A 21008-nucleotide genomic window follows, 5' to 3' on the forward strand; every position below is an offset into this window, starting at 1 on the left:
TATAGTGCAATAATAATAATAGTCTGTTATAGTTCAGAGCTTATTTGCTGTCGTGTTTAATAGTCTGATGGCTGTAGGGAAGAAGCTGTTCCTGAACCTGGTCAATACAGTTTTCTAGACTCCTGTACCTTCTTCCCGATGGCAACGGTGAAATGAATGTGTATCCAGGATGGTGTGGCTCTTTGATGATGTTGGCCGCCTTTTTGAGGCAGCGACTTCAATAGATCCCATCGATGGTGGGGAGGTCAGAGCCGTTGATGGACTGGGCAGTGGTCACAACTTTTTGCATTCTTTTCCGCTCCTGGACGTTCGAGTTGCCAAACCAAGCACGATGCAGCCAGTCAGCATGCTCTCTACTGTGCACCTGCAGAAGTTCAAGAGAATCCTCCTTGACAAACCGACTCTCCGTAATCTTATCAGGAAGTAGAGACGCTGATGTGCCTTCTTTATGAATGCATCAGTGTGCCGGGTCCAGGAAAGATCTTCGGAAATATGCACGCCCAGGAATTTAAAGTTTTTGATCCTCTCCACCATCGTCCCATTGATATAAACAGGGTCATGGGTCCTCATCCTTCCCCTTCCAAAGTCCACAATCAGGTCCTTGGTTTTACTGGTGTTGGGAGTCAGATTGTTGTGTTGGCACCATTTGGTCAATTGGTCAATCTCACTTCTATACTCTGATTCATCACCATATGTAATTTGTCCAACAACAGTGGTGTCGTCGGCGAACTTGATGATGGAATTTGCCTTATGTCCGGCTACACAGTCCTGAGTATAGAGTGAGTAAAGCAGTGGGCTGAGCACACAGCCTTGAGGTGCTCCCGTGCTGATTGTTGCTGAGGATGAGGTATTTCTGCCAATTCTGCCACTCAACCTTCAGTTTCAGAGAAAACCCCCCAAATGTTTCCAATCTCGCCTTTTTGCTCATACCCTTGAATCAAGGCAGCATTCTAGAAAACCTCCGTTACACCCTCTCCAAAGCCTCCATATCATATCTGTAATGGGACAACCAGAACTGCACACGATACTCAAAATGTGGCCTAACCATAATTGTATAAAGATTTGGCTAGGTTATCCTCTTGCATGGCAGAGCAGTGTTACAATGCAAAATCCAATGATGTGAACGTGACAACGGAAGTCTTATATTAGGATTACATTTCTTGATTTTATATTTCTTATCTTGCCTTGATATTCTCCTGCCTGTTGTGGAGGTGTTGGTACTGGCCATTGTGTATGGGTGTTAATTAACACGTTGTGCTGCTTGTCACCCCTTAGGGCTTCATGAAGGTTGTTTGTTATGAACATTGTGAAAGTACCAATCATTGCTACATCCCTGTTTGTGAATTGGCTTTGGAGGGTTATTGCTCTCAGTTTCCTACAACTACTCACTGCTTACTGTTACTGTACAAATAACGGGTTCATTTCAACTTTGGGGCCAGGAGAAGTAAGGATACAATGTGTGAGGATTTCTGCGTCAATTATCCTTTCAGGCCAAACCCTGCTCTTTGTGAGAAATAATTATTCCTCTAATCATTCTATCAATTGCTTTAAATCGGTGCCTCCTGGTTTCTGATCCCTTTATTAAAGGATGTTGGCCACTCCCTTTTGCACTATTTGTCCCCTTATAATAACCATATAACCATATAACAATTACAGCACGGAAACAGGCCATCTCGACCCTTCTAGTCCGTGCCGAACACATATTCTCCCCTAGCCCCATCTACCTGCGCTCAGACCATAACCCTCCATTCCTTTCCCGTCCATATAACTATCCAATTTATTTTTAAATGATAAAATCAAACCTGCCTCCACCACCTTCACTGGAAGCTCATTCCACACAGCTACCACTCTCTGAGTAAAGAAGTTTCCCCCTCATGTTACCCCTAAACTTCAGTCCCTTCATTCTCAATTCATGTCCCCTTTTTTGAATCTTCCCTACTCTCAGTGGGAAAAGCTTGTCCACGTCAACTCTGTCTATCCCTCTCATCATTTTAAAGACCTCTATCAAGTCCCCCCTTAACCTTCTGCGCTCCAAAGAATAAAGCCCTAACTTGTTTAACCTTTCTCTGTAACTTAGTTGCTGAAACCCAGGCAACATTCTAGTAAATCTCCTCTGTACTCTCTCTATTTTGTTGACATCCTTCCTATAATTAGGCGACCAAAATTGTACACCATACTCCAGGATTGGCCTCACCAATGCCTTGTACAATTTAACATTACATCCCAACTTAATTAATGTTATTAACTAAATCTTCATTGGACCTGCTCTGTTCCAAAGAGAATCACCCTAGCTATGAACATTTTTCCACATAGTTAGATAATGTCTGTCTTTGTAATATCCTTTCAAATCTTTCAGCCCGAGAGTACTTTCTCTATTACTACGTTTATCCCACACGGCATTTCTTACTCCCTATCCTTCGCAGTAGCATCAGTGCCATATCTTCCTTTTGTAAAGGTACATGAAAATACTTAAGGACCTCACCATATCTTTTGCCTCCACACACTGTTACCAATTGGCACCAATATCTGGCAATCATGCATTTGTGGTTGTGCAAAAACAATTTTGCTTTGTTGTGCATACATAACAATAAGGAACCATTGAACTATTTCATCTTTGTTCTCTGTAGTCTTATAAAACCTCCTTGAATGTGGTTGATTTTACTTTTTAATTTATTTTTCTGATCTCCATTTGTTTTCTTTGTTTCCTTTTGATTTCACTTCTATGCTCTCCACATTTTCTGTGTGTTGACCTTAGATTATCTTCCATTCTTCTTCTGGTGTTGCCTTTTTTACCTCTTCTTACTGTCTTTGTATCTTGTCTTCCAAAAGACTGAATTTGGCAGGTCCGCCTTTTTTCCTTTGTGGGAGTATGTTTACCTTGAATCTGCTTCTCATTTCACCAAAACATGTTTTTCCAGTAATTTTCTTAAATCACTTCACAGTCTTGTAACATTGACCTTGCCCCCATTTAAAACTTTCCTGCTTGTTCTTCTCTCTAACTATGCTAAAGCAAACCAAATTATGATCACCATCACAAAAATGTTCTCCCACTGTTACTCCCCAGCTTAATTCCTGAACATAATCATCCCATCTTGTTTAACTGCATCCTGGCTAAATTAGTTCTTCTGAATACAATTCAGGAATGCAATGCCTTCTGTATCCCAGTTACTGTTAAGGTAATTGAAATCTCCAACTGACCTAATACATTTGCAAGTTAGGAAGTTGCTTAAATAATTGCTCTTTGATTTTGTTTGGATTACTAGTGTTCTAAAGTGTACTTCCAACTGTGTGAATTACCCTTTTTCATCCTTTAATTCAAAGCAAATACTCATTTAATAATTATTTTAACATATCTCCCTTTCTCATTTCTCTGATTATTTATTTAACTGATTATGTCACTGATTAATTCTCATCTGTGCCTTGTCTGAAATCTCTGTAGCCATGAGGATTAAGCTGCCAGACATGCCACCATGCTATTAAACTTCTATGTGCCTATTAATGCCCCACAGCTCACCAACCTTGTTTACTTTACTCTATGCTGTACAATCAGACTCCGTTTATGTCTAAATTCTAATCTTGCTTTTCTCTGCTTTTCAATTTCCACTGATTTTGTTTTCCTTTTTCCGGTTTCGTTCTACTTTCTTTTGTATATTTGCTCAGCTTCCAATTGTTTCGCCATTCTAATTTAAAACCTTCCCAACAATGCAAGCAAAACCACATGTGACAATATTAGTTCCAGCCCTGCCACTTCTTCCAATTCCAGTAGCAATCTCCCAGTACAGGCATAGGAATTGTTTAGAGGCATGTGGATGCGATTGCAGAAAAATCGGACGAGCTTAGATATGGCAGCATAGAAACATAGAAAATAGGTGCAGGAGTAGGCCATTCGGCCCTTCGAGCCTGCACCGCCATTCAATATGATCATGGCTGATCATTCAACTCAGTATCCTGTACCTGCCTTCTCTCCATACCCCCTGATCCCTTTCGCTACAAGGGCCACATCTAACTCCCTCTTAAATATAGCCAATGAACTGGCCTCAACTACCTTCTGTGGCATAGAATTCCAGAGATTCACCACTCTCTGTGTGAAAAATGTCTTCCTCATCTCGGTCCTAAAGGAATTCCCCCTTATCCTTAAACTGTGACCCCTTGTTCTGGACCTCCCCAACATCGGGAACAATCTTCCTGCATCTAGCCTGTCCATCCCCTTAAGAATTTTGTAAGTTTTACTCGCTAGAATTTAGAAGAGTGAGGGGGGATCTTTCAATCAATCAATCAATCAACCAATCAATCAATCAATCAATCAATCAATCAATCAATCAACCAACCAACCAAATCAATCAACCTTTATTGTCATCTTGCAAGCAACAGTTGTACAGTGCAAAATGAAAAGACGTTTCCCAGGGAATAGCGGAGCATCGCACATGAAATTTAAAACATTTCACACATAATAACACTAAAAACAATCCAGTCACTGATGGAACAGTATAAGTAGTTAAAAGCAGGTAAAACACAACGTTAAAATACAATAAACCATCATAAAAATGTCCGGGGCAGCTGATATATCAAATCACATTCCCCAAAGCCTTCACAGCTATCCCGTGGACTGGACACAGTATTCCAGTTGCAGCCAAACCCATGTTTACAATGCCATGACTGAATCTGCTTCCTCCATATAGCAGGCAGTGCATTCCATATTCTAAGCACTCACTGTGTGAAAAACAGTTTTCCTTTCCCTTTGCCAGTTATTTTAATTTCATGTCTTCATATTCATGACCCCTCCACCAATGGGAACGATATATCTACCAATGTCTACCTTCGATTTTCCAGCATCTGCAGTCCCTTCTTGAACACAATATCTCTCTATCTACTCTGTCAACCTATCATGATTTTCAGTCCATTTACCTGCTCCCATCTCAGCGTCTTGTCTAGTTTAGAGATATAGCACGGAAACAGGCCCTTTGGCCTTCCGAGTCCGCGCCAACCAGCTATCCCCGCACATTAACACTATCCTATGCACACTAGGGACAATTTACACTTATACCAGGCCAATTTACCTACATACATGCACGTCTTTGGAGTGTGGGAGGAAACCGAAGATCTTGGAGAAAATCCACCCTGTCATGGGTATAATGTACAAACTCTGTACAGACAGCACCAGTAATCGGGATTGAACCTGGGTCTCCGGTGCTGCATGCGCTGTATGGCAGCAATTCTACTGCTGCGCCACCATGCCGCCGTGACTCCAGCTCCTCTGGTCTATCCAAGCAGATGAAACCCATTGGCTGACATTTTACTCCTTTGGGAAGATGCTGTCCTAAACTAGCTGCCCCTGCTCTTTTTTTAATGAAGACAAACAAAGGGTGAAAATACTCAGTTGGTCCAGTGGCATCTGTGGAAAGAAAACAGTTAATGTTTCAGGTTCGAGATCCTACACACGGATGCTAAATGTTTCCAGTAGAGTCATAGAATCATACAGCATGGAAAACAGACCCTTCAGACCAATTTGCCCATTCCAACCAAGGTGCCCCATTTATACTAGTCCCACCTGCCTGTGTTTGGCCCATATCCCTCTAAACCTTATATGTTCCTGCCCAAATGTATTTTAAATGTTGTTATAGTATCCACCTCAAATACCTCCTCTAGCAGCTCGTTCTACAGACACACCAACCTCTGTGTGAAAAGTTTACCCACAGGTTCCTATTAAATCTTTCCTCTCAAAACCTTAAACCTATGTCCTATGGTTCATGATTCCTCAACTTTAGGTAATAGAACCTGTGCATCTATCTATTCCTCTCACAATCCTAAACACCTCTCTAAGATTGCCACTCATCCTCCTGCACTCCACGGAATAAAGTCCTAACCTGCCCAACCATTTTCTGTAACTCTAATCTTGGCAACATCTTTGTAAATCTTTGCACTTTTGCCAGCTTAACATTTTTCTTATAGCAGGGTGACCAAAACTGAATACAATACTCCAAATACAAGAACTGAATACAGTGCTCCAAATGTAGTTATAAGTTCAAGTGATAGGAGCAGAATTAGCCCATTTGGCCCATGAAGTCTACTCCGCCATTCAATCATGGCTGATCTATCTCTCCCTCCTAACCCCATTCTCCTGCGTTCTCCCCATAACCTCTGACACCTGTACTAATCAAGAATCTATCTTGTATTCTTGTATTCAAATTTTATTGTCATTGCCTCACTTTGAGACAACGAAATTAATTTCCCGTACAGGCAGTATCGTTAAAAAAAAATCACAAGAAAAATAATAAAAATAAATAATAAATAAATAATAAAACATATTAAAAATAAAATTGAAATTGAATTAAATATTTAAAAAAAGCACAAACACAGAAAGTCCACAACACAACATAACATAAATGGCACCCAGGTGAGGACGGCACCATAGTCCAGCCAGCCTCCCCTCCGTGTCCATCCGTAGTCGGGGCCTTCCGAGCACCCGCAGTCGCCGCCCCAGGTGGCCCGATGTTCAGGCCCTCACGCCGGGCTGGTGGAACGCTGACGCCGAACCCTGACGGTGAGCATCCTCCTCCTCAGCGGCCCGGACCTCCTGATCAGCCGCCTCCCGCTGCCGGAGTCTGCAGCTCCTGAGTCCACAGGTCGAGCTGGGCAGAGTCACGGGACCCCGCGTTGTCCATCAGCGCCGCCCGCGTTGGGAGCTCCGCAAACCGCAGCTCCAGGATGTTGGTGCAGCAGGTCCAGCACTCCGGGCTCCAGACGGCGACCCCCGGTAAGGCATCACCAGCCCCGCGATGTTCCAGCGCTGTCCCGCCGCTGCTGGAGCTCCGGTCGATCCCGGCAGGAAAGGCCGCGCCAATCCAGGTAGGTAGGCCGCTGTGGGGGGAGGGGGGGGGGGGGAGGACGCGACTCGAAAATAATAGTCGCGTCCTCACCAGGAAGCGGCTGAAGTACGGTATCCCCCGCACCGTACCCTCTTCCCCCACATAAAAACACAAAAAAACACAAAAAAATACACTTTTAACATAACTAAATAAACAAAAAAACAAAAAGATACTGGGCTGTAGGTGGAGGCTGCTGGCACCAGCGCCACCGGAAGTACAAGCACTATCTATCTATCTGTGCCTTAAATATATCCACTGATTTGGCTGCCACAGCCTTCTGTGGCAAAGAATTCCACAGATTCCCCACCCTCTGACTAAAGAAATTCCTCCTCATCTTCCTAAAAGAACGTCCTTTAATTCTGAGGCTATGACCTCTAGTCCTAGACGCTCTCACTAGTGAAAATATCCTCTCCACATCCGCTCTATCCAAGCCTTTCACTATTGTGCACATTTCAATGAGGTCCCCCCTCATTCTTCTAAACTCCAGCGAGTACAGGCCCAGTGCTGTCAAACGCTCATCAGATGTTAACCTACTCATTCCTGGGATCATACTTGTAAATTTCCTCTGGACCTTCTCCAGAGCCAGTACATCTTTCCTCAGATATGGGATCCAAAATTGCTCACAATTTTCCAAATGTGGCCTGACCAGCACCTTAAAAACCTTCAGCATCACATCCCTGTTTTTGCCCTTCTCTACTTCCTGAGAAGATTACGGAGAGTCGGTTTGTCAAGGAAGACTCTCTCTAACTTCTACAGGTGCACAGTAGAGAGCATGCTGACCGGTTGCATCGTGGCTTGGTTTGGCAATTTGAGCGCCCTGGAGAGGAAAAGACTACAAAAAGTAGTAAACACTGCCCAGTCCATCATCGGCTCTGACCTTCCTTCCATCGAGGGGATTTATCACAGTCGCTGCCTCAAAAAGGCTGGCAGTATCATCAAAGACCCACACCATCCTGGCCACACACTCATCTCCCTGCTACCTTCAGGTAGAAGGTACAGGAGCCTGAAGACTGCAACAACCAGGTTCAGGAATAGCTGCTTCCCCACAGCCATCAGGCTATTAAACCTGGCTCGGACAAAACTCTGATTAATAATAACCGATTTTCTATTATTTACACTTTAGCAGTTTATTTATTCATGTGTGTATATATTTATATTATGGTATATGTACACATTGATCTGTATTGTAGTAAATGCATACTATGTTCCGTGTGCTGAAGCAAAGCAAGAATTTCATTGTCCTATGTGTTGAATGTGCAGAAAGCTATTAATGACTATGATATAGTTGGGATCACGGAGACATGGCTCCAGGGTGACCAAGGCTGGGAGCTGAACATCCAGGGATATTCAATATTCAGGAGGGATAGACAGAAAGGGAAAGGAGGTGGGGTAGCGTTGCTGGTTAGAGAGGAGATTAACACAATAGAAAGGAAGGACATTAGCTTTGAGGATGTGGAATCGATATGGGTAGAGCTGCAAAACACTAAGGGGCAGAAAACGCTAGTGGGAGTTGTGTACAGGCCACCTAACAGTAGTAGTGGAGTTGGGGATGGCATCAAGCAGGAAATTAGAAATGCGTGCAACAAAGGTAAAACAGTTATAATGGGTGACTTCAATCTACATATAGATTAGGTGAATCAAATTGGCAACGGTGCTGAGGAAGAGGATTTCTTGGAATGTATGCGGGATAGTTTTCTAAACCAACATGTAGAGGAACCAACAAGAGAGCAGGCTATTCTAGACTGGGTATTGAGTAATGAGGAAGGGTTAGTTAGCAGTCTTGTTGTGCATGGCCCCTTGGGCAAGAGTGACCATAATATGGTTGAGTTCTTCATTAGGATGGAGAGTGACATCGTTAATTCAGAAACAAGGGTCCTGAACTTAAAGAAAGGTAACTTTGAGGGTATGAGGCGTGAATTGGCCAAGATAGACTGGCAATTGATTCTTAATGGGTTGATGGTGGATATGCAATGGAAGGTATTTAAAGAATGCATGGATGAACTACAACAATTGTTCATCCCAGTTTGACAAAAAAATAAATCAGGGAAGGTAGTGCATCCGTGGATAACAAGGGAAATCAGGGATAGTATCAAAACAAAAGATGAAGCGTACAAATTAGCCAGAAAAATCAGCCTACCAGAGGACTGGGAGAAATTCAGAGACCAGCAGAGGAGGACAAAGGGCTTAATTAGGAAAGGGAAAATAGATTATGAAAGAAAACTGGCAGGGAACATAAAAAAACTGACTGCAAAAGCTTTTATAGATATGTGAAGAGAAAAAGATTAGTTAAAACAAATGTAGGTCCCTTGCAGTCAGAAACGGGTGAATTGATCATGGGGAACAAGGACATGGCAGGAATTGAATAACTACTTTGGTTCTGTCTTCACTAAGGAAGACATAAATAATCTGCCGGAAATAGCAGGGGACCGGGGGTCAAATGAGATGGAGGAACTGAGTGAAATCGAGGTTAGCCGGGAAGTGGTGTTAGGTAAATTGAATGGATTAAAGGCCGATAAATCCCCAGGGCCAGATAGGCTGCATCCCAGAGTGCTTAAGGAAGTAGCCCCAGGAATAGTGGATGCATTAGTGATAATTTTTCAAAACTCTTTAGATTCTGGAGTAGTTCCTGAGGATTGGAGGATAGCTAATGTAACACCACTTTTTAAAAAGGGAGGGAGAGAGAAAACAGGGAATTACAGACCAGTTAGTCTAACATTGGTAGTGGGGAAACTGCTAGAATCAGCTATTAAAGATGGGATAGCAGCACATTTGGAAAGTGGTGAAATCATTGGACAAAGTCAGCATGGATTTTTGAAGGGTAAATCATGTCTGACGAATCTTATAGAATTTTTCGAGGATGTAACTAGTAGAGTGGATAAGGGAGAACCAGTGGATGTGTTATATCTGGACTTTCAGAAGGCTTTCGACAAGGTCCCACATAAGAGATTAGTATACAAACTTAAAGCACACGGTATTGGGGGTTCAGTATTGATGTGGATAGAGAACTGGCTGGCAGACAGGAAGCAAAGAGTAGGAGTAAATGGGTCCTTTTCACAATGGCAGGCAGTGACTAGTGGGGTACCGCAAGGCTCAATTCTGGGACCCCCGCTATTTACGATATACATTAATGATTTGGACGAGGGAATTGAATGCAACATCTCCATGTTTGCGGATGACACGAAGCTGGGGGGCAGTGTTAGCTGTGAGGAGGATGCTAGGAAGCTGCAAGGTGACTTGGATAGACTGGGTGAGTGGGCAAATGCATGGTAGTTGCAGTATAATGTGGATAAATGTGAGGTTATCCACTTTGGTGGCAAAAACAGGAAAGTAGATTATTATCTGAATGGTGGCCGATTAGGAAAGGGGGACATGCAACGAGACCTGGGTGTCATGGAACACCAATCATTAAAAGTAGGCATGCTTCACTCTGTTCCATTCCGTGCGGCTGGATGATTTGTGAAGAGCACATTTCAGGAAGTGGTCACACTGCAGATCAAGTATTCGCAGAGAGGGACTGGCAGACTAACAGACAGACAATAAAGATTAGGCGATGAAAATAGAAAAACAACTGCAGATGCTCAAGATTCTGATTGAGCTTTTTGAAGATTAACCAAAAAGTTTGATGAGGGCAAAGCTGTAAACGTTGTCTATATCGACTTCAGCATGGCTTTTGATAGTTCAACTTCAAGTGAGTTTATTGTCATGTGTCCCTGTATAGAAACATAGAAACATAGAAAATAGGTGCAGGAGTAGGCCATTCGGCCCTTCAAGCCTGCACCGCCATTCAATATGATCATGGCTGATCATCCAACTCAGTATCCCGTACCTGCCTTCTCTCCATACCCTGCAATCCCCTTAGCCACAAGGGCCACATCTAACTCCCTCTTAAATATAGCCAATGAACTGGCCTCGACTACCCTCTGCGGCAGAGAGTTCCAGAGATTCACCACTCTCTGTGTGAAAAAAGTTCTTCTCATCTCGGTTTTAAAGGATTTCCCCCTTATCCTTAAGCTGTGATCCCTTGTCCTGGACTTCCCCAACATCGGGAGCAATCTTCCTGCATCTAGCCTGTCCAACCCCTTAAGAATTTTGTAAGTTTCTATAAGATCCCCTCTCAATCTCCTAAATTCTAGAGAGTATAAACCAAGTCTATCCAGTCTTTCTTCATAAGACAGTCCTGACATCCCAGGAATCAGTCTGGGGAACCTTCTCTGCACTCCATCTATGGCAATAATGTCCTTCCTCAGATTTGGATACCAAAACTGTACGCAATACTCCAGGTGTGGCCTCACCAAGACCCTGTACAACTGCAGTAGAACCTCCCTGCTCCTATACTCAAATCCTTTTGCTATGAAAGCTAACATACCATTCGCTTTCTTCACTGCCTGCTGCACCTGCATGCCTACTTTCAATGACTGGTGTACCATGACACCCAGGTCTCGCTGCATCTCCCCTTTTCCTAGTCGGCCACCATTTAGATAATAGTCTGCTTTCCTGTTTTTGCCACCAAAATGGATAACCTCACATTTATCCACATTATACTGCATCTGCCAAACATTTGCCCACTCACCCAGCCTATCCAAGTCACCTTGCAGTCTCCTAGCATCCTCCTCACAGCTAACACTGCCCCCCAGCTTAGTGTCATTCGCAAACTTGGAGATATTGCCTTCAATTCCCTCATCCAGATCATTAATATATATTATAAATAGCTGGGATCCCAGCACTGAGCCTTGCGGTACCCCACTACACACTGCCTGCCATTGTGAAAAGGACCCGTTTACTCCTACTCTTTGCTTCCTGTTTGCCAGCCAGTTCTCTATCCACATCAATACTGAACCCCCAATGCCGTGTACTCCCTTCATTTGGTCCATAGTGTTCTATTGACAAGGTAGTTTAGCGTTTTGTAGGTTAGTTTGAGAAGCTGTAGGAAAGTAGCTGTTCCTGAAGCTGGTGATGTGGTACCTACGTTCATACCTGGTGGTGTGCAAATTCCAAAGAATGTAGCTTCTTCTACATTCTAATGTAGGTTCCCCTTGCAAGTATTAAACCTCACCCCAGTATTTTTCTCCCTCCCTTCATTTGCTCCCTGTGAGATCCAGGCCAGGATAGACTTTCCTCCTTCATTGCTGTGATCTGCAGAAAAAGATGAAAATATCTAAAATTGATTCTCCATCCTCTCCCCCTTCTCTCTCACAGTCTCTCACCCGTTTTGGGCAGAATTTCTGGCAGTTTCTGAGCTGCCAGCCCACCAGACCTGAGTGACTGAGCTGCCAGCCCACCAGGCCTGAGTGACCAAACTGCCAGCCCAAGAATCCATTCGGCCCACAATGTCCATACTAGCCCTCTGGAAATCCGTCCCTTCGGTCCACAACACCCATACTAGCACTCCAGAAAGCCCCACCCCCACCCCACTGGCCAGCAATATTGGAATTGGTGGAGAGGTGGAATATTGCATTCTGGGACCGGCCCTCCCGTGTGAACATGGGACCCAACGGATCCCACTTAGTCTAGTAATCTTATATGTTTCAATAAGATTCCCTCTCATCCTTCTAAATTCCAGAGTGTACAAGCACAGCCGCTCCATTCTCTCAGCCTATGGCAATCCCGCCATCCCGGGAATTAACCTTGTGAACCTATGCTGCACTCCCTCAATAGAAAGAATACCCTTCCTCAAATTTGGAGACCAAAACTGCACACATACTCCAGGTGTGGTCTCACTAAGGCCCTGGACAACTGCAGAAGGACCTCTTTGCTCCTTTCCTCAACTACTCTTGTTATGAAGACCAACATGCCATTCACTTTCTTCACTGCCTGCTGTACCTGCATGCTTACTTTCTGCAATAAGGGGACCTAAATTATGCTTAGTACTTCAAGAGTAGCCTCAGCAGTATTTTGTACAATTCAAGACTCAAGAGTCACGAGTGTTTAATTGTTATATGTACCAGCAACGGAACAATTAAATTCTTATGGGCCTGTCCCACAGGTGATTTTTCAGGCGACTGCCGGTGACTGTCACGTTGCCGGCAGTCGCCTGAAAAACCGGCAACTGGAACGGCGACTGTCAGAGTGGAACACACACACACACACACACACACACACACACACACACACACACACACACACACACACACACACACACACACACACACACACACACACACACACACACACACACCCAAGGCGGGGGACAGGGCAAGCGGGGGGAGCGCTGTCTGAAATTCACACGGTGCAAAGCCAAGGTGATACAGACACACACTGCGATGAACAGGAATGTTGGTGCTGTAATTAATACGGCTAAAGCACAGTGTATGGTAAGTCCTTTAAGAGAGGGGGGGAGAAGGAGTGGAAAAGGAGTGGAGACAACGTTTAAGAAGCCAGACAACCTTTAAGAAGCCAGAGATACACGACTGTGAAGCTCGACAGACATTTAACATTCAGTTATCCCATAAATTCACAACCTTCTGGGTGAACATTTTTTTTCTCACCTCAGTCTTAAATGACCCCCCCTTTATTCTAAGAATATGGCCCCTGGTTTTGGACTCGCCCAACATTGGGAACATTTTTCCTGCAGGAGTAATGCTGGAGGAAAACATTTTTCAGCTGGAGTAAAATGCTGGAGTAACTCAGCGGGACAGGCACCATCTCTGGAGAGAAGGAATGGGTCACGTTTTAGATCGAGACCCTTCTTCAGACTTTAATCAGATTTTACTGGACTTTATATTGCACTGAACATAATTCCCATTATCATGTATCTGTACATTGTGCATGGATCAATTGTAATCGTGTACAGTCTTTCCGTTGACTGGGTAGCACATAACAAAAGCTTTTCACTGTACCTCGGTATATGTGGCAATAAACTAAACTAAACATTTAAAGTTAAACATGTTTTGTTAAGATTTTATTTTAAATCTGTATATCAAATAGTTAAATTCATTGCACTCATACAACACCCATCAGCTCAAGAAAAAAACCATTTATAGTTCCCAGTTTTAATTCACACTTAGCTGTGACTGTCAGTGCGCACTAACAAAACAGTAACAAAATAAACAACCATTTAATCTGATTTGGCAGTGTTGATTAAAGGGTAATAATATCTGCTCTTTAATTAGTCATATCTGATTTCATACCTATCTGAACAAGGCTTCAGTGTAATACCTCTTCTGAAAGATAGCAATGTAACTATGTTGTTTAATTCAGCTATGAATACTTTAATTTGGTTAAGCTGTCATAAGAGAGAAGAACTAAAAAGGAACCAAAAAGGAAAATTCATAAGAATGATATCCAAAATATTACGAGTAAAATTGCATGACCACACAATCAGGAAAGAAATTGCATTCTGATAATGTGTAAATAATGTCATGAAAGACTTTATCTCCTGATTCGGAAGCTTTGTTATATTTTGTTTCCCCGGGATTCAAAACATTAATTGCTGAATGATTGGAGAGAGTGGTGCTATGTAGAAGAGGCTACTAATGCAAATGAGTATTTTTGTGCCATGCATATTGGCGGAATTTATTTGGGATTTATTTGTGATTATTAAGAATAACTGGAGAAAGAATTAGGAAATTCCCAGACAAAATGTGAAAATTCATCCTTTTTCTTTACCTCAGAAACCATAAACCTCGTTGAAGATACTTCACCTCCCCCTAAGCCTCGGGCTTGGGTTACTATCTCCACTCAGCAGACTTCCTCCAGCAATTTGTTTTTTGCTTAGGGATCCAGTATCTTCAATCACTTGTGTCTCCAAGATGCTTCTTCAAGTGATTATATTACCCTTGTGAGCTAATTTCTTCAAAAAACCTAGTAACCCCATTTGTTATCCATTTTATTTTTATCTTTATTGTCTTCTCTTAAGATAACATGGTTATCTTAGCAATATCACATTGAATAAATTGTTTACATAATGAGAGTTGACAAAGTAGAGAATCAATTTTAGCTTTGTTCATGTGAAACGTAACCTTGAGTAAGGAACAATAAAATGGACCCTTTAAATTGTTTTGAAATGCAGCTCACGATTACCATCTCTCTAAATGTCTGTGTGATTTGGAGTGATGTTTTAAATGGGTGACTTGCAAAATAATATTCCAATAGTCATTTCCTTCCTAATCATGTGAACCACTGAATCTTATTCCTTGGAAACTACTTTTGCAGAACTACAAAAAAAAACATATTCACTCTCAGATCTATCCGTCTTTGTGAAAAGTGAGCAATGGTTCTTGACAGCAGTGCATTGGAGCAGGAGGCACTCCTCTTGGGGAATTATACACAATGCTAAAGTGTTCCCGGTACACTGGTACCATGTGCTGTCCTTGTATGATTTACCAGTGGATCCTACATCTAAGTTGCAAAGTCAGCCCTTACTACTCTAGTAAGTCAATAAAGCAATTGCTGTGGAAATAATTTAGAAATGCATATAAATGACATTATGACAATCAATTTGGGGATTCTATAATTAGGGGGCTAGATTGTGTCCACTGTAGCCACAAGCAAAGTTCACAAAAACATAGGTGACATTGTGGCCCACCTATTAGTGCTGCTGCGTTATAGCTCCAGTAATCTGGACTTAATTCCATAACTTAAGTGCTGTCTGTGTGAAGTATCTTCTCTCTGTGTCCACATGAGTTTCCTGCAGATGCTTCCTTCTAGCTGCAGTTGTCCTTCTGCAGATTACTGATGCAAAGAATCAAAGGGGAGTTGATGGGCAACTGAGAAAAGGCTGCAAGGAGTAAGGATTATGGAATCGATGCCTGGCAGTTGTCATGTACCAGATGTGTTGAACAACCTTGTAAAACGCTGGTGGTAAGGGATAAAATAGCCAAAACGATGTTGTTTTCGCCTTTTGGGTAGGGCCTCGTTAGCAGGGCCAACGTTTAATGCTAATTTCCAATTTATTCTGAACAGAATGGTCTCTCAAGCCATTCAGTAGACACAATCTAGCCCCCTAATTATAGAATCCCCAAATTGATTGTCATATTGAATGAAAATGTGTTTATTGCATTTTTAAATTATGTCCATGCCAATCGCTTTAGAGCACATTTAAGAATCAACTACATGGCTGAAAGTCTGGTTAACATATTGGGAAGGCCAGATTAAATAAGGATGGCAGACCTTGTCCCTTGAAGAATATTAGTACACCAGGCAGGTGCTTACCACAATCCAGTAGCTTAATGGTCAATATTAGGCTGTTCTTTAAAAAAAAAGCAGATTATTAACAATTTGATTTTCATAATTGCAAGTGAATCCTGGCCTCTCGATGGTTTGAAAATAAAATAGACAACAATGTTAGCAAACAACATCGAACAGCATTTGGAGACACTTAGGTGGGTGTTTAATAGAAGCAGTAAATAAATATGTCCCAGAGGACAAATTGTTGCATTGATCAATCAGTGTGATAGGTGAAGATATCTTGACTACAGTAAGAAGAAAATTAATTAGGAAATCAAAGAGGAACTCTGAATTTAAATGAATAAGAAGCATGAAATAAGGTAGTTAATTATTCTTCAGGCAAATGTATGAAAACAAAATTATAGCATGGATAAGCTGAATTATCTGCAGAGTTACATCACAGGTACCAAGATGAAATGGCAGAAATATTGAATATATATTTTTCCATAACATTTAACAGGAGATATTACAGATGAATTAATCAGCAAAATAGAGTTACATTTAAAATAAGGATAAATACCAAAATGATGGAAATGTTAAACAAATATGACAAAGCCGCCTGAATATATATATTTCCATAACGTTCTACTAGGCAGATATTACTTTCATTTCCAGTTAATAGAAAAAGAGTCAGAATGTTATAAATCAAAGTAATAATGAAGGTGCCATATAAAAATAAGGATAAATATTCAAATGTAGGGAAATTAGGGTTATGAACAAAGATGTTTACAAATTACAGCCGCCTTATCTATTATTTCCATTCCCTGGCGACTAGAGAACCTGATAAATACTTTCATTTCCATTGTAATATGAATAGAAAAAGACACTCATGAAGAAGTTAAATGTAACTAATGTCAGGCGTTTTAGTGAATACACCCGAAGGTGCTCCCTTTCAAGTAATTTCAACAAATGCATTTCATGTACCAGATCTCTCAGGGTTATGAACAAGTTCAGCTGTTTACAGACATTAATAACTCAACTTAGTTCATAAGTTGGAAAATACAAAAAATCATTTTACAACCAAGCCTTCACGGTATTGGGATGCATTACATTTGTGATTCAGAGTATAAAGCACTGATGCAGGCTCTTCGACTCAAGGCGTTCATGCTAACCACCTTATCTACCTAAGATACTCCCATTTGCCTACATTTGGCCTATCTCTCTCTAAACCTTTCCTTCTTCAGAATGATCTTTGTTATCCAGAGATGCTCTCCTGACTCGCTGAGTTCCTGTAGCACTTTGTGTCTGCTTTCAATTTTCAAAGCAAATCACTTAAGTGGCCTCCTACGGTGAAACTGGTAGCCTGGGTTCTTAAGAGACAATGGTGTCATAGAGTCAAACGGCTGTACGGCATTGAAGCAGTCCTTTTGGCCCACCTTTTCCATGCCATCTAAATCAATGCTCTGGGTTAATCCCATCTGTCTGTGTTTGTCCCATGTGCCTCTAAACCTTTGCTATGCATATATCTGTCCAAATCTTTTGAAATTCATAATTATATCAATTTTTACAGCTTGTCCCAGCCATGGACTACCCTCTGAGTGAAAAAGATGCCCCTGAGATCCCTCTTAAATCTCTTCCTCTCACCTGAAATGTCTCACCTGCCTGAATACTGCAGGGTGGTTACATGTAAATAGGAGACACAAACGACTGCAGATGCTGCAGGTGCAGACTGCAGTTCCTCCAGGAATTTACTTGACATGTAAACAGTTTTTTTTCGCAAGACTTATTCTCTTTTGAATTTAATAATATTTATGGGAGCTCAGTCGTATGTATGGGCTGTCCGTCAGTTGGGCTTTCATAACACAGAAAAGGCTGCAATCATCGGTATATATTTTTAGTAATAAATACAATATTTTCCTTGACATTACATTAGATCACAAAATAATAACTCAAGGATCGATCATATTTAGGATGTGGTACAATTGATTCTATGTTAATGCACAGGCTCAATGTCATTACTACCACTGATACTCGTAATGTTAATACTGGAAAAAGCCTCAGTACAGTTGTCATAACTTGAATTAATCTAGACTGACTCAGAAAAAACATCTAGCTTTGAGTCATAATTTTAAACAAGTTCAGTAAAGCACATTGCAATTCAATAACATTATAGAAATAAGTAGCATCTGTTTGGCTTGTTGCCATCAACTGTGTTGCGACTCATGTAAATGTTATCCAATGTTAGAGTCTGCAGAGTAAGAGTTAATTGATTCAAGGTTTTCCCAAATTTTGGAATAGGGCTGGCTAGTGGGACCCAGGTTGGTTCCTCAGTGTGCATGTAGAATTAAACTCTGATTCAGTAGCTTCCAACCAGAAGCTTCACCAGTTCCAACTGCAACTAATTTGTTCTTGAAGCCACTATTAATTTAACCACATTTTGCCTCTGTAGTAGAGAAGTATATTTATAGTACAAAGGTGTGGCAACAGGGATTTCAGATGACATTTTTTGTCTTTCTAAAAGTATGTTTTCTGAGTAACACAAAGAAGCAGCCTCTCTCACAGCTTCAGTAACTGAGATTTCATTCTTAACACTGATGCTGTCTGTGTGGAGCTTGCCCGTTTCCCTGTGAACGGGTGTGTTGAATGGGTGCCCTGTTTACAATTTACCTATCAATCTGCATGCCCAAGAATATGCAGAATGGTTGGTTAATTCGCCACTGTAATTTGGCCCTAATGTAAATTAGAGTTGTAAAATCTGAGGGGAGTTGGTGGGAATGTGTGGGGACTGGAAATTTCTTTGCTGGTTCTATGAATCAAACAGCAGATGATTCAGATAGATCCATAAATGAAATTTCAACCAATCATCTGAATTTACCATAGCTAATGATGGAAACTTGGAGAAAATTCCCCTGTGAAGTATGTTGTCGTGCATTCAAACCATGTAAGTTTCACATCCGTGCAAAGTCCATGCAGTGTTATATCAAAGCCGGGCTTGGAGGCTGATTTGATGCTGGAGCGAATGAGCAATTTAGTTTTGTTTTAGCTTAGAGGAAACAGTCCCTTTACGCCCTTCGAGTCTGTGCCAACCACCGATCCCTGCACACATACACCATCCTACACTCACTAGGGACAATTTACAATTATACCAAGCCAAATAGCCTGCAAACCTGTTTGTCTTTGGAGTGTGGGAGGAAACTGGAGATCCTGGAGAAAACCCACGCAGGTCTGGGAGGGGGGGGGGGGGGGGGAATCTCAGGTGCTGTAAGGGAGCAACTCTACCGCTAAACACTGTGCTGCCCTAGACCACTTAGACCACTAGTCTAAATCTTAGATTAAATTCTCACCTTCACAATAAGCCACATTAACAGTGTTAATATACGCTGAAAGTTTTCGTTTGGCAGTTAGTACAAGGAAGTCTGGTCATTCGATCAGGAATTCTGATCTAAGATTTTCTCCATGTGAGCTAAAACTGTGATAACATCTGCGATGCAAATGAATTAAATGTGTTATGCCTCAGAAGATCAAAGATATGCAAAGTAATAACAATATAGAATGAAGGAAGGTGCGAATCTGTTGAACACACTGTTTCAATATGTTACTCCCACGAATCTCTCCAGAAGTCCTGAGCCTTGTCCTTGGGGGAAGGCATTCCGATTGGAGGCAAAGGAAAGTGGTGTGCTGTCTTGACTTGTGCTTTGAGGTAATTTAGAAAAAGTAAGTTTTGTATATTCCGTCATAATCTTGTCATAGATTATAAACTAAAGATTATGGTGGAATATACAAAACTTACTTTTATTCATGACAGAATCATTCAGAAGTAATTTGTCAGAAAATTATATTGCATTGCAATTATATTGCATTGGTGGTTCAGTGGTAGAATTCTCGCCTGCCACGCGGGAGGCCCGGGTTCGATTCCCGGCCAATGCAAAACATTATTTTTCTGAGCGCAGGTATATGGGACTAGGGGAGATTATGTTTTTCGGCACGGACTAGAAGGGTCGAGATGGCCTGTTTCCGTGCTCTAATTGTTATATGGTTTATATGGTTATATTATTTTATCTCTTTAGAAGAGCAGAAAGACCTTGCATTGTCAAACTTCCTTTGTATTGTCAAACTTCTCATGCAAACTTCATGCTTTCAACACCCGTGCTTTTATTGTGACGAAACAGTGTACTGGTACCTCCAAAAAGTTAAACGGCAACATTTCGATTTCTGCCCACGTAACACGTGTATGTTCATTAATGATGAGTACCGGCACCTTTTTATCTACAAAAAAGCTCTGATTAAAAGGAAGGGAAGTGAAATCAAAAGCATGCAATTATTGTTTTGCAAGGAACCCTTTTCTCAATGAAGCAAAACAAAAATCACCAGAGGAACTTAGCAGGTCAAGCAGCATCTGTGGAAGCAAAGGATTAGTCATTGTTTTGGCTAGTTGCACCCAGTTGGCAATGCTTAGAGTTCACAGATACAGTACGGCATTGAAAAAGACCCATTGACCCACTGAGCCCACTCTGACCATAAGTCACCCATTCACACTGATTATAACTTGTCCCACATTTGAATCCACTCCTGACATACTAGGGGCAATTTATAGTCGTAGAGTCTTACAGTGTGGAAACAGGCCCTTTGGCCCAACTTGCCCACCGACCGGCCAACATGTCCCATCTACGCTAATCCCACCTGCCTGCATTTGGTCCATATTTCTCTAAATCGGACATATCCATGTACCTGCCCAAATGCTTCCGAGTGTTTCCCAATCAGAAGCCGAGGATGAACTTTGAGATCCGCACTCTCCTGAAAACGAGACACCGGGCATTCATGTCTGATGATACAGTGGTCTACAAGAAGTCCAGATACGACCTTGGTAAGGCCATCAAAAAGGCCAAAAGGGACCTGCTCCAAGCTGAAGGATGAGACAGATGTTTGGCAGCTGTGGCGGGGCCTGAATGCAATTACCTCCTACAAGGCGAAATCAGGAGATAGCTCGAATGTCGGTGTAGCATGACTCCCTGACGAGCTCAATCGGTTTTACGCACG

The 21008-nt window shown here is 41.9% G+C and overlaps 1 protein-coding gene and 1 non-coding gene across 6 annotated transcripts in view; both read left to right on the plus strand.

The window, feature by feature from the left end:
- LOC129709943 (raftlin-like) overlaps nt 1-21008 on the plus strand; it is an 86241-nt gene that overhangs the window by 15646 nt on the left and 49587 nt on the right. The window lies entirely within an intron of this gene.
- trnag-gcc (transfer RNA glycine (anticodon GCC)) lies at nt 19828-19898 on the plus strand. The gene has a single exon. It is a non-coding gene; the product is annotated as a tRNA-Gly (tRNA).

This window comes from Leucoraja erinacea, chromosome 2 (assembly GCF_028641065.1).
Source record: "Leucoraja erinacea ecotype New England chromosome 2, Leri_hhj_1, whole genome shotgun sequence".
In the NCBI taxonomy this organism is placed as follows: domain Eukaryota; kingdom Metazoa; phylum Chordata; class Chondrichthyes; order Rajiformes; family Rajidae; genus Leucoraja; species Leucoraja erinaceus.